The sequence below is a fragment of the Jaculus jaculus genome, chromosome 1, assembly GCF_020740685.1.
Source record: "Jaculus jaculus isolate mJacJac1 chromosome 1, mJacJac1.mat.Y.cur, whole genome shotgun sequence".
NCBI classification, from domain to species: domain Eukaryota; kingdom Metazoa; phylum Chordata; class Mammalia; order Rodentia; family Dipodidae; genus Jaculus; species Jaculus jaculus.
The window spans coordinates 309,103,654-309,122,412 of record NC_059102.1 but is presented as its reverse complement, the minus strand read 5'-3'; the positions used below and the strand labels follow the sequence as shown (position 1 = coordinate 309,122,412).

At 42.7% G+C, this 18,759-nt stretch overlaps 1 protein-coding gene across 1 annotated transcript in view; it reads left to right on the top strand.

Annotated features, from left to right (window-relative positions):
* The first annotated feature begins 2,320 nt into the window (after positions 1-2,320).
* Pou2f1 (POU class 2 homeobox 1) overlaps positions 2,321-18,759 on the top strand; it is a 160,362-nt gene continuing 143,923 nt past the window's right edge. The window contains exon 1 of the mRNA XM_045156232.1: positions 2,321-2,364. The gene's annotated coding sequence lies outside the window, so the exon portion shown is untranslated. The remainder of the gene's footprint in view (positions 2,365-18,759) is intronic.

Below are 18,759 nucleotides of genomic sequence, written 5' to 3'. Positions count from 1 at the left end.
CTCCTACCTCCTTGCCTATGTTTGAATTAAGCTGGACCATCTAACAATGGTGTGACTTTACATGAGTTACTTGACATCTCTTTGCTTCAATTTCCTCATTCAAGGAAACCGAGATGAACAGGGTTCCTATCTTCCAGGGTAACAGAAGGGTGAAAATGAGTTGATACCTGTATGTTTTGTGAGCACAAAGTACTCTTTTAACACATTTTCATACACTTAGCACCTAGTAAAGCGCAAGGTAGAATATAATTATTCGTAAGTTCTCATTGAATGACTTCATCGATTTAAAATTTTTTATATAACTTTATTTGCCATTTTTCCTCCCATAAATGTTTATGAGCCTCTACTAAACTCAGGAGTTGTGCTACACACTGGGGACAAGAATGAGAACATAAATATTGTCAGAAGAAAATCACACATTGATATAGATTATTTTAAGTTTTTCTTTCCTCATGTAACCGTCCTCCTTTAAATAATTCAATACATGAAAATTCAATACATGAAAAGTTCCTTTTATGGAAATAAAATAGTAAAGAATAATACATACACTAGCTTTAATGGCTTTTTGAAAGGCATTCACTTTTTGAATCAGAGATAAACTACGACTAAACAGAAGACAGATATTTCTTAATTTAGATGACTTCAAATTTGTGTTTCTCAGGAGCATGGGTATTTAACTTATTTTAAATTAGATTCTGAGAGTTCCCCAACAGTCAAGCCAGTTAACTTATAATAATGTGGTTAAAATTTGCATTTTCTTTACTGTGTCGGTTGTGTGCCTTGAAATAAATATAGGGTGGTCCAATTATTTGGTTTAAACAGTTTTGTGCACACCCTAATGCTTAATTACCACTAAATCTTACCTCAAGTCATTGGCTGTCAATGGCAATAGCTTCTACTTGTGAAAAGAATTCAACAAGCAGGCTGGGCCTCGCAATTAAAATTTCAGCTGTTAACATAACTGCTCTCATGCAGAGATCAGCGTTTCTTCACAATAGAACCTGCAATTTTACCCAATTTAAACTTTAGTCAACTTCTATTTAGAAAACACGAGGGCTAATTTACCTTTTTTTTTTTTTGCCCCTTTATTCACTTTGTTTACCATTATTTTTTCTTCTTAACACTGAAAAACAATCCAGGAAAATGTTGGGACTTAATGATCAAGAACTAGAAAACTGATTAGAGATTGGGTCTTCGTCCCCGAAAGTCTGCCGCGAGAGCGAAATCTTGGCAGCATTTTTGGCCAGTTACAAAGAAAGATATTTACAAGGGGAAACTTTGCCCCGCTATCGTATCTGCTCCGCGAGCAAAGCGAAAGTCCCGACGGTGCCACCGCGGGCGTCTCGGCCGGGTCCTCAGTTTACCGCCGGAGCTCGGAAGGCGCGCGGCGGGGGAGGCCGTGTGCGCGAACGGGGGCCGCGCGGGCGGGCGGGCGGGCGGGCGTTGGGAACAAGTAGAGCAGAAGGACTGGGGCTAATTAAAAGCAGCCCAGGACACGCCCCCCTCGCGCTGGAACCTCCGGCATCTGCCGGGGCGCGGGGCGGGGATTAGCTCGGATTCAAATTGAAAGCGGGACGCCCGCGCGTGGCCCAGCAGGTGCCTGGTGCCCAGCTGCCCGCGGCGGGCGTTTCCGCCCCTACCTGCCCACAGGGCCGGAAATTACCTAGCAGGGGAGCGGCCCCTCCATTGTTGTCAGTGTGTGCACTGCGTGGAAAGCCTGCACGGTGAGCTCGGAGCGCAGGGGGGACGCGGGCGTGGAACTCTCCGGACCCTTCAGACGCCCGGGCCGCTCTGGGCTGCTGTGTCCTCTGACCTTTTACAGATCCCACCCGGGGGAGAGGGGACGGAAGCCTGAGCACACCCGGGAGGGGAGGGACGTGGGACGAGAAAGGACGGTCAAAACACTGACACTTGACACACTGCACTTTGAAGTGAGGGAACGCTTTTGGGAGCAAGCGAAGCGCATGCGCGAGTCGAAAGTTCAGGCGCGTGGAGAAAGTTGCGCATGCGCGCAGCGGAAGCGGAAAAAAAAAAAAAGAAATCTCAGCGAAGGCGTGACTGGCGGGTTGAGGGCGCTTTAGGTGCGCTAGGAGCGCTGCCGACGGGATGCGCGTGCGCAGAGCGCGCGAGGGCGGGTGGAGCTCTTCCGGGCGGGGGGCCTGGCGGCGGAGAGCCCGGGCCTCGTGCGCCCCCTGGCGCGAGCCAGGGGAGCGGAGGAAGTGGGAGGGGGCGGAGAGGAGGGGGAGGGGAGCGGGAGCGAGGGAGGGTTTATCGACCGGGCGATTTTGGTTAAAATATTCAAAATGGCGGACGGAGGAGCAGCGAGTCAAGATGAGAGTTCAGCCGCGGCGGCAGCAGCAGCAGGTAATCATTACAGCATTTTACATATTCATATTCATACTCAACCCCGGCTCCCGCTGCCCCCCCCCGCGACTTAGCATAATTTATTAGTACTCAGGATTATTATAATTAACGGCGGGGAGATGGGGGGCCGGGGAGCCCAGAGCCCCCGCCGGGCGCCGAGCGGAGGGGGGAAAAGAAGCTCGGAGCGACCAGGCGGAGGGGGAAAAAACCCGGGGCAAAGGGGGCTGCGATCCACCGCCCTCCTCCTGCCCCCGGCCCACCCCGCCGCCGGCTCGTCCGCCCGCCCGCTGGCACCGGCCCTCCTCCTCCTCCTCCTCCTCCGGCCGCCGCCTCGTACGGTGCCCGAACCCGAGCGGGTCGGCGGCGGGCGGCGGGGCCGGGGCACAGGGAGAGGACAATAAAGACATTTTACATATTCATAGCTGCTGGGCCGGCGGGGCGCGGGCGGGAGCCCGGAGCCGGCGGGCGGGCGAGCGGGGGGGGGCGTGGAGGGACCGGAGGTGGCGGCGAGCACAATGCCGGACCGGCGGCGGGGCCGGAGCGGACCCCGGTGGCCCGACACCCGAGCGTCCCCCCCGGCGGGATTGGGGTCGGGCCCGGGCGGACGAGGGGTCTCAGGTCGTCGCGGAGTGTGCGCCCGGTCCGAGCCTGCCGCCGCCGCCGCCGCCGCCGCGCGGGGGTCCGCATGGGGCCAAGCCCCGGGGGTCATGGCCCCGGCACCTCGGCCGCGCCCTGCTCGTGCCCCGGGTGGCGGCCTGACCCGAACCAGGCCTGCACTCTAGGTGGGTAGGGGGCAGCGGGCGTGGGCGCAGCGAGGTGACCCTGCATTGGGGAGCGGAGATCCCGCGCGGCAGGGGTCCCCCCCCTTGCTCCCCGAGTGACGAGGGGACCCTCGGGGAAAGTTCCCTTGGCTGGGGGATGGCCTGGGCCGCCGGTGGGCGCCTGGCCCTGGGTCAGCAGTCCCCGTCGGTCTGGAGGAGCCCCCTCCACGCTGGGGCTCGCGCAGTAGTTAGGTTGGAGTCGCCGTCGGGGTCTGATCAGGGCCCCCCGCCCCTTGGCGCACGCCCCCCCACGCCCCACGCCGGGCCGCGACCATGAGCGGGTGGCCCTGGGGAGCCTCTCGGAGGCCCGCGAGCGTCCGGAGTCCTCCCGGGACCTGGGCCGTCATGGATTGCCCTCCTAACCCCCACGGGGCTGGGCTGACAAGTTGATCTTAGTCTCCGCGCCCCCTCTCCCAGGGGGGTGCGGGTGGCTGGGCACGGGGGTCCCCTCCCTGGCTCTGTGGTGGTGCCGCCTGGCTGGGTGCTGGGTCCCCTCCTCTCGCTTCGGCGAACCTCTTCTCATTTGAATAATGTCTAATTCGGGGAGGTTTATATTATTGAAATGGCCGCCTGCTTTTCCCCGCCTCTCATGTTTAGTAATTCAGACCTTTAATAACAGCCACTCACAGCCCAACGCCGTGTTTATATTTTACATTCGCCCCATGTGCTTTTGTGGTTCGATATGATTCTTTTTTTTTTTTCTTTCTTTCTTTCTTTCTTTCTTGGCAGTCCACAGGGCTCAAAGATCAAACCCAGGCTGTGCTGGGGAAGGGAAGGGGAGCTAGGCCTTGGCTCCTCGAGTAGTTTCCTAGGCCTCATGTTCTCTGCTGCTTGATTTATTTACTAATAACCAAAATGACTCCCCTACCAACTGCCACTCCAGTCCCCTCCTTCGCGGGCAAAACACACCCTCTTGGGGGCCTTTCTAGCCTTACTGCAGCTCCCAGCTAAGTTTCAGCTCCGAGATGGCTTGTTTTCTCTGAAGAAGAGTTTCTCCTAGTCTGCAGTCATGTGGGCCTTATTTCTCATTTTCAGAGGCGATGAGGTCTATCTTGGTTTAATACAAACAGAGGACTTTGTTGTGGGGATAGTCCCCCTCGTCTCAAGTCAAACACAGTCAGGCTTTGTAGTATTCGTAAAACCAGTGGTTTTTTTTTTTTTCCTTTTTCTATTAGGAGTTGTGCAGTAGCTAATTATTTTAGAAATTTCAATTAATAGCACTTTCATAATTTCTCGGAAGTCTTTCCTTTCCAACCTCTGCATTGTAATTTTCAGCGAGGCTGACATTAATTTTGTTCTGTCTGTCACTTTTCCTCATAGCACTACTGAAGACAGAAATGGGGTTATGTTTTCTTTGAGTGTTTGTGTCATGCCTAAAAGAATAAACACAGGCATTGTGTCTACCCTGATCTGGGAATTTAGTCTCTTCTGCACATACCTAGCCTTTCTGCTTTAAGTTGTCAGAAGTGATTTTGTTTTATCTAGACTTAAGGCAGTTGGAATGTGAAAAACAGATTAACTTTTGCTGTTTAAGAGAAACAGTGATTTTCATACTGCTATGGTAAAAATTGTCTTAGCCATTTTTTTTGTGCAGTTGGAGCTTGTTTTCAAATGCTGTCACTTTTTAAGGGGCATTTTGGGGGAATCATGTTTAATGTACTAAACCTTTGAAATCATACTAAGCCATATTGGTGAATGGCTGGCGACATATTTTGTGACTAGCTGTATATAAAGACATATAACCTAGAGTTAGCAGACTAAAAGCAAACTCATTTAAAATAACTACTTCTTACCATTTTACCCCTCTTTCACATCCAGTAGGTAGGCCCTGAATGCAGCAGGAAAATAGCTTTCATGAGGAGTGTTCAGGTGAATGCTTCACAAAGCTGAAGCATGAGGCTGGGTGGACAAAAAGCAGTAATATGATTTCATGCCTTAAATAGCATATGTTTTTGCACCCGATCCCCAAGATGTGGTCAAACTGATGATGTCATTGGACAGAGGACAAGGTGCAGTTAATGTGATTTATTGTCCTGAGGTGAAATGTAGCAGTGGTGCCTTCTCATAGAGAAAGCATTTATCTCGGGACAATTTCCTTTATAGCTGCAATTTAACCACTACTGGGGCTGTAGATATTTTATCCATGATGGTAAAGTGCACATTGCGTTTTACAAACCAAACTTCAAATAACTAGCCAAATATCACTGGTTTCGTAATACAGAAAAAGGATGGATATTGAGAACTGGCCTTATTTTGTTTGGCTCTCCATGCTGTAGTAAAAATTTTCCCCCAATTTTCAAATGGAGAATGTGGACTTTAAGGATAATTAAAGAAATGATCAGCTATCTGTTTAAATTAGGTCCCTTTTAAAATCCTCCAATCTCTTAAGATGCTACTTATTTGTACATCTTAAGTGGCAGTCATACCCCTAGACCAGGGAGCCACTAAGATGTCACTTCTTAATCAGAGTATGGCCCAGGCTTATGAGACCATGTGCCTTACAGCCCATTTCTTTAATAAATAAAGCTGAATTTAAGAAAAAAAATGGGAGGAGTATGTGTGTGTGTGTGTGTATATATATATATATATATAAAAATATATATATATGTATGTGTGTGTGTGTGTGTGTGTGTGTGTGTGTATATTTCCCCTTTGAGTTATCTCCTCGCTCTAACCCAGGCTGACCTGGAATTCACTATGTAGTCTCAGGGTGGCCTCGAACTCTCAGTGATCCTGCTACCTCTGCCTCCATGCCCGGCTCTTAATATATTCTTTTATGCTGAAATTATATTTATAATAAGACAAAATGCAGGAAAGCATGTGCCCTGAAAATAGCTTTTAAAAAATAATTCAGGAAACCAAAAAAGAGAGAGAGAAAAAGAAAAAGACTTGGGTATGGTGGTGCAAACCTTTAATCCCAGCACTTGGAAGGCAGAGACAGGATCACTGTGAGTTGGAGGTTAGCCTCAGACTGTGTAGTGAATTCCAGGTCAGCCTGGCTAGAGTAAGACCCTACCTCGAATAACAAAAAAAAAAAAAAAAAAAAAAGGAAGAAGAAGAAAGAAAAAGATGGTGTGTAAAAATAAAATAATTCAGAATGAATTTGGGATTTTTCTATACAAATTTGTGTATTTTTTTCGATTGGTGATTTTTATAATTGTAGTGATTATACTTAAAAATTTTCCCATCTTAGTTGATTTTCTTCTTAGGCATTTCTCCTATTTTTTAACATGCTATCTTAAGCTGTGATTAAAGTCACTTTGGGAGTATGATAGAATTGCTGTGTTTTATTCCTACTCCTCACTGTGAGCCAGGCCTGGCTGAGTAGTTTAGGTTTTGTTGGAGCCTCAAAAGCTTATAACATGTCACCTTTTGTATCTGTCAGGAAGTGTCTCTTAAGTTTCTAGAGAAAGCTGTTGTCACTTCTTTCTTAACTTGCCCCACCTTTTAATTATAATGGAACCTTTGAAGCAAGGTCTCTGACATTTATGACAGCTGACCAAATGTTTGTAATTTCTAAAGGACTGTTCTGCTTCCAAGCCTTTACTGTAAAAGTAATTTTTAACCTCTTCCCTCAAATTAACTTCTAAATCTTTTCATTTTGTCATGGTCAAAAAATGCTAGTAGCCAAGGAAAAAAACAAACGGTGGCTCTTACTCAATTTTAAATGGTGTGGTATTATGCCATATTGTAAATCTATTCTCTGCATCTATAAGTAGTGCAAAGCCAAAGAAATAAAATGTGCTTCATTGTTGCCTAAATTGAAGTAATTGCTAGTCTGTCACTCATCTATCTGGTCAGTAGATTTTGGAATAAGTTTAGGACTCAGAATGTGAAATTACCCCTTACTAGTCACCACAGATGTATTAAGAGAACCTTGAATAATTCTTATTCTTAGGTGAGTGGTTTTAAAATGGAAGAACTGGAAACACTTTCACAATGGTTTTTAGTTAATAAAAATGAAATATTTAAAGCATTTCTTGAATCCAGGTTGCTTGATCTTGAGGTGTGTGTGTGTTTAAGTTGTTCTTTTTTTTGCTGGGGGGAGGGGTTCAAGGTAGGGTTTCACTCTCGCCCAGGCTGACCTGGAATTCACTGTGTAGTCTCAGGGTGGCCTCGAACTCATGGCGATCCTCCTACCTCTGCCTCCCCAGTGCTGGAATTAAAGGTGTGCGCCACCATGCCCGGCTTAAGTTGTTCATTTTTCATGACTGCTTCCTTTGTACTTGGAAGGCTTAATGTGTGATGGTAATTGCCTTATCGTTCCTTTTAAAAAATATTTTATTTGGGCTGGAGAGATGGCTTAGTGGTTAAGGTGCTTGCTTGTGAAGCCAGGTTCAATTCTCCAGGTCTCATGTAAGCCAGATGCACATGGTGGCACATGTGTTTGGAGTTCATTTGCAGTGGCTAGAGCCCCTGGCATGCCCATTCTCTCTCTCTCTTCCCCTCTCGCTCTTTTTGTCTGTAATAAATAAATAATTCAATAAAAATTTTAAAATATTTTATTTATTTACAAGGAGAGAGAGTATGACGTGCATGACAGGGCTTTTGACCACTGCAAACTCCAGATGCATGCACCACTTTGTGCATCTGACTTTACACGGGTACTGGGGAATAGAACCCTTGTCGTTGGGCTTTGTAGGAAAGCACCTTAAGTAGCGAACTATCCTTTCAGCTCTTATTGTTCCTTTTTGTTGTTGAGAAACCATAGCCTAATCTTTGCATTTTAGTCTTGCTTTCAGCATTACTAAAAATAACAACATGATACTGTCATTATTTGCTTTCATACACCCACTCTGCTTCAGGAACAGCTCTGGTGATTAGTAATGGTGTGTTTTTCCTAATGGAAGTGATTGCATTTAGAACTATTCAAATAACTACTGTTTAGAGAACAGTAGTAAGGGACAAAACATGTCCCTTTGTGGTACTTCATGTTTTCCTTTCTGATGTTACCTTAAGTGCTAAATGCTTGAGCAAACACACTTTTATTCTTTACAGAAATCTAATATTAGGCATTAGAGGTAGAAGATGTGGATTTGATTCAATGATACAGGTGATTTTTATTTATTTGGGACTGGACCTTGTTAGGTAGCCCAGGATGGCCTTGAGCTCATTCTCCTGCCTTAGCCTTGATGCGAGTATAAGCTTGTACCTTTGTACACCCTCCTCCTTTTAGGGAAACTTTGGGCTACAGTTTTATGTAATCTTTGTCATTATTATGTCACCTAAATAATACATGTATTTTTGAATAGCTAAAGAGGCATATAAGATTCATAGAAAATAGCAGTTTCCTTATGCAAAAAGCATATTGACATAATCTGTGCATTCTGAATAAGGCTAATTGAGTGGAATTTTAAATAAGTGCAGTTTTATTTTATATTTACATACTTCCAACTTGTAAATTGACCTTAAGCTCTTCTTATGAAGTCAGTCTTAAAAGCAATAAAAACAAAGACAGCCTGAAGCCTTTAATCCCAGAACTGATGAGGCTGAGTTAAGAGGATTGCTGTGAGTTTGAGGCCAGCCTGGAGCTAGAGAGTTCCTGGTCAACCTGGGCTAGAGTGAAACCCTACCTCCAATAAAACAAAAACATCCAAACCAACCAACAAATAAACAGCCATTGCCTCACTTACTGAACCATTTAGGTTATATGTATTTACTTGTTTTTCTTTTTTTGAGAGGGGGATGGGAGGTAGGGTCTCACTCTAGCCCAGGCTGACCTGGAACTTGGCTTGTAGACCCAGGCTGGCCTCAAAGTCAGTGATCCTCCTACCTCTGCCTCCCAAGTGCTAGAATTAAAGGTGTGTACCACCATGCCCTGTTTCATTTATGGTATATTTAAATTTGGAATTTGAGAGTTCTGAGTTTTGGAATCTTTGACTTCAAGAAGCTCTTTACATAAATATATGCACTCTGTAAGGCTTGTGTGTTAACTATTGAGCACTAAAAGGAAATCTTCATATACTCATGGCTGATAGAGAGCCTTTTACTTTTTTTAAAATATATATTTTTAAAATTATTTATTTATTTATTTGAGAGCGACAGACACAGAGAGAAAGACAGATAGAGGGAGAGAGAGAGAATGGGCGCACCTGGGCTTCCAGCCTCTGCAAACGAACTCCAGATGCGTGTGCCCCCTTGTGCATCTGGCTAACGTGGGACCTGGGGAACCGAGCCTCAAACCGGGGTCCTTAGGCTTCACAGGTAAGCGCTTAACCGCTAAGCTATCTCTCCAGCCTGAGAGCCTTTTACTTTTTAAAATCTCCCACCCTGGGGCTAGAGAGATGGCTCAGAAGTTAAAGTGCTTGCCTGCAATGCCTTAACAACCTGGGTTTAGCTCCCAGTACCCACATAAAGCCAGATGCACAAAATGGTGCATGCATCTGGAGTTCCTTTGCTGTGCAACCCTCATGCACACATATTTACATTCTCTCTCTCCTTCCCTTGCAAATAAATAAATATTTAAGAGAAAAAAATCCCCCACCCCAACTGAGGCAGAGATCCATGCTTTCATAGGCCACTAAATTTGCCTGAGAAGACTAATTGATTGAGCAGAACAAGAATCTGCAAACCTCTAGATTTACCAGATTCTCCTTTGAAATACTGTCTAGGAAACTGGGCATTTATTTAGAAGATAGATTATATTAATTTAAAAAAAGACAGTATGAAAAACATAAAAGTTAAGTTTAATGTGAGTGGTTGTAGTAGCTTTACTTAGCTGGTAATATTGAAAGTTATAATAAATTCAATTTAATTTCCCAAATAATTTATTTCATAATTCTCTGTAACTTTGTTGGTTTTTTTTAAACTTCCTATTTTTTATTTTCTGGTTTTTCGAGGTAGGGTCTCACTCTAGTCCAGGCTGACCTGGAATTCACTCTGGAGTCCCAGGGTTGGCCTCGAACTCACAGTGATTCTCCTACTTCTGCCTCCAGAGTGTTGGGATTAAAGGCGTGCGCCACCACATCTGACATTCTTTTTCTTTATTGGTTTTTATGTTGGGAATCATAGAAATAATGGATGAGACTTAATATGTAAAGTAGTAAAAATTACTGTAGCACATTTTTGTTTCTTCTTCGTGAGCTTTCTCTTTGTAGTATAAATTCTAAACAGAAATAAACATTTGTGTGTGTTGTAAGACATTTGTGTTTTAATATGTGGTCATTTTAAGTAATGAAGTTGTTCTAATGGTGGCTTTAAAAGAACACACTTTTGAGCCAGGCATGGTGGCACACATCTTTAATCCCAGTACCTGGGAGGCAGTGGTAGGAGGATCACAGTGAGTTCGAGGCCACCCTGAGACTCCATAGTGAGCAGGTCAGCCTGGGCTAGAGTGAGACCCTACCTCAAAAAATTAAAAAAAAAAAAAAAGATAAGAACATACTTTTAAAGAGAATAATGACCTATGGATTTTTTTGTACATTTATTTTAATAGTTTGCTTCACAAAAGATTACATTTTTGCTGATTCATGGTGCATGAAAATATTATCATGAATCTTTAAAAATAATTATCTTAAACATAGCTTATGAAATGTATCTGCTATATACCTGGTTCTGTGCCAGTCTTCCTTAGGGGGAGAAAAAGGAAATACAAGAATTACATATAGCAGGGTTGCTTACATAAGCAGGAAAAATTTAGAAACAATATATATAATTACATATTAAAACATGTGACAGGTAAAGAAGATCAGAGAAGAGATCAGGGCGTGTCCAAGTTTGAATTAACCTAAATGTCCTAGAATATTGTAGCTGGAAGGTAATTTAATTTAGATGTAATCTATCCCAAAGCTTCTACAATGATACAGTGACTTGCCTACAGTCACTTAACTATTGAGTAACATATAAGAACACAGATTTAACACTTAACTCTTTTTTAATCTTTTTGTTGTGTTGGAGCTCTCATGGCTTCCCTGTGCTAACCTTGCCCTATACACTAGACTTTGGACATTCTAGTCCCCTCTTCCCACCACTAATTGCTCTAAGTATGACCAAAGTTACAAACACAACAAAACAATTATCTGACCTCAAGAGGTTTTCAGTCTAGTAATGATATAATGATATAGGTATATATGATAGAGATGTTGAGGATACTGTCCAGTTATATGGCAAAAGGTAGACTTTTCCATGAGATTCTTTTCTTATCTTACTTTTGACCAGTGATTTTGTTTTGTTTAGTCTTGTGGACATAGGATTGTCTTAATTGGTTTAACTTCTTTAAAAAAAAATAGTGTTTACACCCGGAAGAAAGAAAATACATAGGCAGTTGTGGTATACATCTTCATTTTATGTCCTTATATTTATTTTGTATTTCTTATTCCATTTTTTAAAAATCTTGTTATTTTGTGTTATATTTTTATTTGTTTATTTTGGTTTTTCAAGTTAGGGTTTTACTGCAGCTCAGGCTCACTATTTAGTCTCAGGGTGGCCTTGAACTCATGGTGATCCTCCTACCTCTGCCTTCCAAGTGCTGGGATTAAAGGTGTGTGCCACCATGCCCAGCTTACTTGTATTTTTTATGAGAGAACAAGAGAGAGAATTGGAGCACCAGGGCCTCCAGCTTTACAATTGAACTCCAGACATGTGTGCCATCTTGTGCACATGTGCGACCTTGCACACTTGCGTCACCTTGTGCATCTGGCTCATGTGGAACCTGGAGAGTTAAATATGGGTCCTTAAGCTTTGCAGGCCAAATGCCTTAGTTGTTCTTTCTCCAGTCCTATTTTGTGTTTTATGTGGATCTCTTTACTTCCTTTGTGAAACAAGGTCTAAATGAAATTACCATAATCATGACATAATGATAGTGTCTGTATTTTTATAGTGCTTTAAAATTTATAGTGGCACTCCTTTTCATTACCTCAGTTAGACCTTATAGGCAAGTCTTATACCCATTTTATAGTGAGTAAAATAAAGGTCAGATTAAGTGATTTTCCCAAGGTCATGTGCTTTATTAAGCACTAAGTGTGTTGAGGAATTAGGAAGGCTTCTTGTTAGCTACTACTTGGGCTTGTGTGGGGCAGTGGAGGAAGAGAGACCAGTTAGAGCTTTATTGGAGAGTTCTGAATATGGATACTCTGTTGCTTTAATAGTTTGGATTTATTTTGTTTGGTTTCTAGTTGTTGTTTTGGCTAGTGCTATGCCCAAAGTCCTTAAATTAGTGTTTTAGCAGACAGAACCAAAAGCAGAGTCAAGGTTCTGGGCTTGGTTTATCTGGAGAAGAGTAGTGCCATATGTAAGGAAGTTGGGAGAGGGAACTCCTTGGAAAATAAGGCATTTAGTTTTAAACATACTTGAGACATGTTTGGCTAGATCTTAGTTTAAGTGCCAAGTGAAAAAGCAGATGAAATGGCTGATAAGCATGAATACAAGGGATGATATATGCTCATGCTGATGTGGATATGGATTGAACATCGAGTGAACATTTCAAATTCTAGACATTATCTCATTTTGGCGTTGTCACTAACATCTATGGTTATTTTTGTCAATAATTTGATGGTAATAGTGCCGGTGTTAGAAGCGTTCTGTGAGGAGTAACAAATTGATTGCAGAAGCATCTTTCAGGTACCATAATCGTTTTTCTTATCAGTACACAGGAGTAACAGCAAAGTCTGAATTACTTGTGTTGCTGTAGAGAAGGCGCAGCTGATGGATTCTTTGGGGTCCCTTAGTGGAGGTTGCACATTTCTGTGTGTAGCCAGCCTGGGAAATAAGTGTGCCTGTTAGTACTCCTAAAACCCTATGGAAACAAGGTATTGCAGTGAAGCAAATGCAAACTCCTCCTTGATCTTGGGATATTCTGTTGTCTAACCTTCTCCTTGATTACTTCCTTACAAAGCATAACTCCAGGTCATCAAGGAAGCCCCCTGTGGACCCACTATGAAGTGAACACTTAATTATTTTTTTTAAAGCTATTTATTTGCAAGCAGAGAGGAGGGGAGGGTAATAGGTCACCAGGTCTTCTTGCCACTTCAGATGAACTCCAGATGCATGGGCCACATGCATAATGTGGGTACTGGGAATTGAACCCAGGCCTCCAGGCTTTGCAACCAAGTGCCTTTGACCACTGAGCCATCTCTGTAACCCAGAGAGCATTTCTTTTCATTATTTATTTTCAAGTAGAGAGAGAGGGAGAATGGACATGCCAGGGCCTCCAGACACTGCAAATAAACTCCAGATGCATGTGCCACTGCATCTAGCTTTCTGTGGTTACTGGGAAGTTGAAACTTGGTCCTTAGATTTTGTTTTTAGGTAAGCTCCGTAATTGCTGAGCCATCTCTCCAGCTCCCAAGAGCATTTTATTTTAATGAGGTTTTAATTTTAGAAAAATATTACCCCAAACTTGAAGACATGCTTTGGGAGGGTGACCTAATTTTATCTTGAGGTTTGCTTGAGTTCTTCCAAATTCTAGTTGGAGGCATGACCTGAAAGTAAACTCACCATTTTGTTCAACCAGGTTCTATAAGAACCTATGTGATTATCTCCCTGCCTAGAAACTAGAAATTCCTTGTGTGCGAAAACTGTGCAGTCCTCTCTCTGTCTAGAAGCACCATGGTGTGAAGAACCTGTGATGTTACCCCTGTCTAGAAATGTCATGGTGTGAAGAACCTGTGTGGTACTCCCCTGTCTAGAAGCTCCATGGTGTGAAGAACCTGTGTGATACTCTCCCTCTCTAGAAATGTCATGGTGTGAAGAACCTGTGTGGTACTCCCCGTGTCTAGAAGCACCATGGTGTGAAGAACCTGTGTGATGCTCCCCCTATCTAGAAGCACTATGGTGTGAAGAACCTGTGTGGTACTCTTCCTGTCTAGAAACGCTATGGTGTGAAGAATTTGTGCGATACTCTCCCTGTCTAGAAACACTGTGGTGTGAAGAATTTGTGCGATACTCTTCCTATCTAGAAATGCAATGGTGTGAAGAACCTGTGTGATACTCTCCCTATCTAGAAATGCTATGGTGTGAAGCACAGGAAACGCCAGATGTTGTGGCAGCTGAGACATCTGGGTTTATAATTATGAATTACCTGTGTAATTTTAGGATGTGACTTCACAAACTTGAAAAAAATTGCACTTTTACCAGGCATGGTGGTGCACACCTTTAATCCCAGCCCTTGGGAGGCTGAGGTAGTAGAATCACTGAATTTGAGGCCAGCTTTAGATTACATAGTGAATTCCAGGTCATCCTGGGCTAGAAAAACCAAAAAAAAAAATTTTTTTTAAATGCACTTTTAAATTAAGAGGAGTTTTATACTTTTTGGGATGCTGTGGTGATCAAACCTAGGGTCTTACATGTTTGACAAGCATTCTACCACTGAGCTACTTTCCCAGCCCAAGTTTGCCATCCTTTAGAAGCTCTTAATGTCCTTATTTAATTTCTTCATTTAATTTATTTACTAGAGAGAAAGAGAGGGAGAGAGAGACTGGGCACATCAAGGTCTCCAGCTACTGCAAACAAACTCCAGACGCATGTGCCACCATGTGCATCTGGCTTATGTGGATCCTGGAGAATTGAATCTGGGTCCTTTGGCTTTGCAGGCAAGTGCCTTAACCACTAAACCATCTCTCCAGCCCTAATGTCCTTTTTAAAAGGTACAGCTCTTCTGTTCTTTTTTTTCTTTCTTCGAGGTAGGGTCTCACTCTGGCTCAGACTGTAGGGTCTCACTCTGGCTCAGACTGACCTGGAATTCACTCTGTAGACTCAAGGTGGCCCTGAAACCACTGCAGTCCTCCTACCTCTGCTGGGATTAAAGGCGTGCACCACCACGCCTGGCTCTTCTGTTCTTAATGAAATCCACATAGGATCAGAGAAGACATCGTCCCTTTACTTGGCATATGATCCTTCTACCAGATTCTTAGGACTCCTTAGGGACCGCTTTATCTTAAGGGAACATCTATTCATATCCTGTCTCCACAAACAGCAACATTTTAAGCCCAAACTCCTGTCCTACTTTCTCTGAATTTAGTACTTAATTTGTGTTCGTTTAGCTAATTCAGCACTTCATTAGAGACACTCTTATTTTCATCCCTAATTGATTATATAAATAAACCTGTCTCACAAGAACATTGAGAATAGTACCATACTGCTACAGAGTAGGCATTTAACAAGTAATGCTTGATTGATTAAATTAGTGGTTCTCATTCTTTGTTGAGATGAGTCGCCCAAGTGTGAGAAGGCCCAGGCTTCACCCAAGTTTCTGATAGGATGGAAAATCAATATTTTGCAGATTTTAAGGTGACGTGTTGTATTTCAAGATTATTACTTAGTGTGTCTCAAACAAGAGTTCTATAGCTTGGTGATAGAGAGCACTGTTTTGTCATATCTAAGACAAAACAGACAGATGTTTAGGGACCCTCCTTTGCTTGTTCTGTTTTAAGCACTATCTATCATTTAGATTCTCAGAAAGTCATAATTTTTTTGACCCATAGAAATTATGGAGTGGACTTAAATAAGTATATCTCATACTTATTTTTTTAACTTATTCTTTTATGTTATTCTCATTCACATGGCTACTGTGGAATTCTTCATAAACATCTTATGGATGAAGACCAGTAAGCACAATAGGTACTTAATGAGCATCTTGGCTTTTATCTGAATGCATGGTAAACTGGGTGCTATACTGAGAGGTGAGATTTAGACTTAAATGAATGAACAGGGGCTTGGGTTTACCATGAATTACAAACTAATGAACAAATCTGACTGGCTCTTCTGTCCTCATTTAATTCAACAAATATTTACACTGTGGCTTTTACTCCTGGCCATGGACTCCACACTGGAGATAAGAGTAATACTTGTATAGATACCATCTCAGTCCTCTCAAAGCTTGCAGTCTGTTGTTGAAATCATACATAACAGGGTTCATAGCTCACAGGGTAAAAATGTGGAAGATTGAGAGTACTCTGGGAACATAAGATTGTAGGGTCTGGACATGAGGATTTGGGAAGGGCTTTCTGAGAAAATGATATATATCCTGAAACGTAAAGGGTGGGGAGAGTTAGCAGTCCAAGTATGGAAGCAGGAGGTGGGGTTGAAGAGAACAGTGCATACGCACGTACACTGAAAATAGCACTTTGAGGGAGTATAAGCACTTGGAGCACTGCTGGTAGAGACTTAACTGAAGAGTTTGACATATCCGAATTAGTCAAATTTTGTGGTAAAGATTCCATACCTTCCAACAAAAATATATTAATTTATTATAATAGTTATAGTATTTACAAAATTTTTGTGCTAGTTACTGTACCAAATGTTTTGCATGGGCCATATTAATCACAAAGGCCTTATGAAGGAGTGTCACCAACTTTCAAGTGAGGAGACTGAGGATTAATGGTGTCAAAGACTATACATAGGTCTTTGATCCATTTTGACGAAATAATTACTCTTGGCTGGTGAACTGCTGCTGCGGTATCCACATATTTAACAACTGTCTTTTCAGTTTGTCCTTAAAGTTGTTGCACTGTTCCCAGGTCCAGATGGTATGGTAGGAAGTCAGTTATACATTAAAAAAATTGTGTTTGTGTATGTATGTATGTATACCAAGGTCTCTTGATGATACAAATGATTGACAGACACACCACTTTTTGCATTTAGCTTTATGAGCGTGGCTGGGAATTGAATCCCGGCTGGCAGGCTTTGCAGGTAAGCACCTTTAACTGCTGTGCCATCTCCCCAGCTCCACTTGTGCATTTTTATTTTATAGTTTGAAGGTAGGATCTTGACATGTAGCCTAGATTGACCTGGAACTGGGCTTTCAGTTGTGCTTCTTTTTTATTTGAGAAAGAGAGGGGAAGAGGGAGAGAGATGGAGAATAGGTGTGCCAGGGACTTCAACCACTGCAAATGAACTCCAGATTCATGGGCTGCTTTGTGCATCTGGCTTATGTGGGTACTTGGGAATTGAGCTTGGGTCCTTTGGCTTTGTAGGCAAGAGCCTTAATCACAAAGGTGTCTCTCCAGCCCTGTTTTTGTTTGTCCAAGGTAGGGTTTCACTAGCCAAGGCTGACCTGGAGCTTATTATATAGTCCCAGGCTGCCTTTGAACTCACAGCAATCCTTCTACATCTCAGTTGTGCATCTTTTTTTTAAATTTAGTTTTATTTATTTATTTATTTGGGGGGGGCAGAAGGAGGAAGAGGCAAATAGAATGGGCACACCAGGGCCTCTAGCCACTGCAAATAAACTCCAGATGCATGCAGCACCTTGTGCCTCTGGCTTCTGTGGGTTCTGGGGAGTTGAATGTGGGTCCTTTGGCTTTGCAGGCAAGTGCCTTAACTGCTAGTCCAGCTCTCCATCCCTCAGTTTTGCATCTTTAAAAGAAATTTTTTAAAAATTTATTTGCAAGCACAGAGAGAGAAAGACAGACTGAGAGAATGGATGTAAACTGTAAATGAACTCCATATGTATATGCCACTTTATGCATCTGGCTTATGAAGGACTGAGGAATCAAACCTGGATTGTTAGGCTTTGCAGGCAAGCGCCTTAACTACTGAGCCATCTCTTCAGACCTTAGTTGTACATCTTTATTTTAAAGATTGGACAGATGGACAGTTGATTACTAAATATAACAACTTAGCTCTCAAACATTGCTAGTTGTTATTCAGTGTTTTGAAGCTATTGGTATGCAAATTTCTAGTTCTAGTAATCCATAAATTCCAAATATTTTGGAGTTTTATAACAATTATACATTAAGTTGGCTATGATGGTGCATACCTGTAGTTCCAGTACTCAGGAGACTAAGGAATGAGGATACAGAGTTTGAGGCTGGTCTGGCCTGTACACAGTGAGAACCTGCCTCAAAACAACAACGAAAACTGTTGGTGTTAACTATAATTAGATTAAACTGAGTTAAAGCTACATACTGTTTTAATTTTGGGAGAATCATATGTGTTTTTTTGTGGTCTGGCTGATGAGATAAGAAATTAGGACTTTGATGGTTACTTATTATTTTAAGAAATGTTTTAAAACATTTTGATTTTTCTCAAATTTCAAATTGTGACTTGAAATTTCTACCAAGGCAAATCCTGCAAAGAAAAAAGTTTTATCATTTTCCTTTCCCTACTTCACAGGTGTAGCTTTCAGTTGAGGTAACATGACAACTGATTAGTGTTTCTAATGAGAAATTAACTGCTTAACAGTGTTGGTTTCCCATTGTATCTCCTTACTTAATCATGTCCTATATAATGCTATTTTGTTGTTATGCTGGTTGTCTCTGAAATTTGTCTTGATGCTACATTGGTGAGACTCCTCCTTACTCCACTGGGAGTACTTGCTTTCAGCCAAGAACTATACTGTTGTGTTAGACTAATAAATATTGTGGTTTGGATCAGATGTCCCCCATTATCTCAAGTATTCTGAATGCTTGGTCCCCAGCTGATGGCAACTTAGAAGGTGGAGCCTTGCTGGTGTAGGTGTGCTGTTGGGGGGTGACCTTAAGGTTTATTAGCCTCTAGCTTGCCAGTGTTAGTCAGCTCACTCTCCTGCTACTGTTTCAACCTGTTGTGGCAGAGGTGATTCCAGCCTTTGCTCATACCATGCTGACGCTTCCTCTTGAGACTATAAACCAAAATAATAAAAAAAATTCCTCCCATC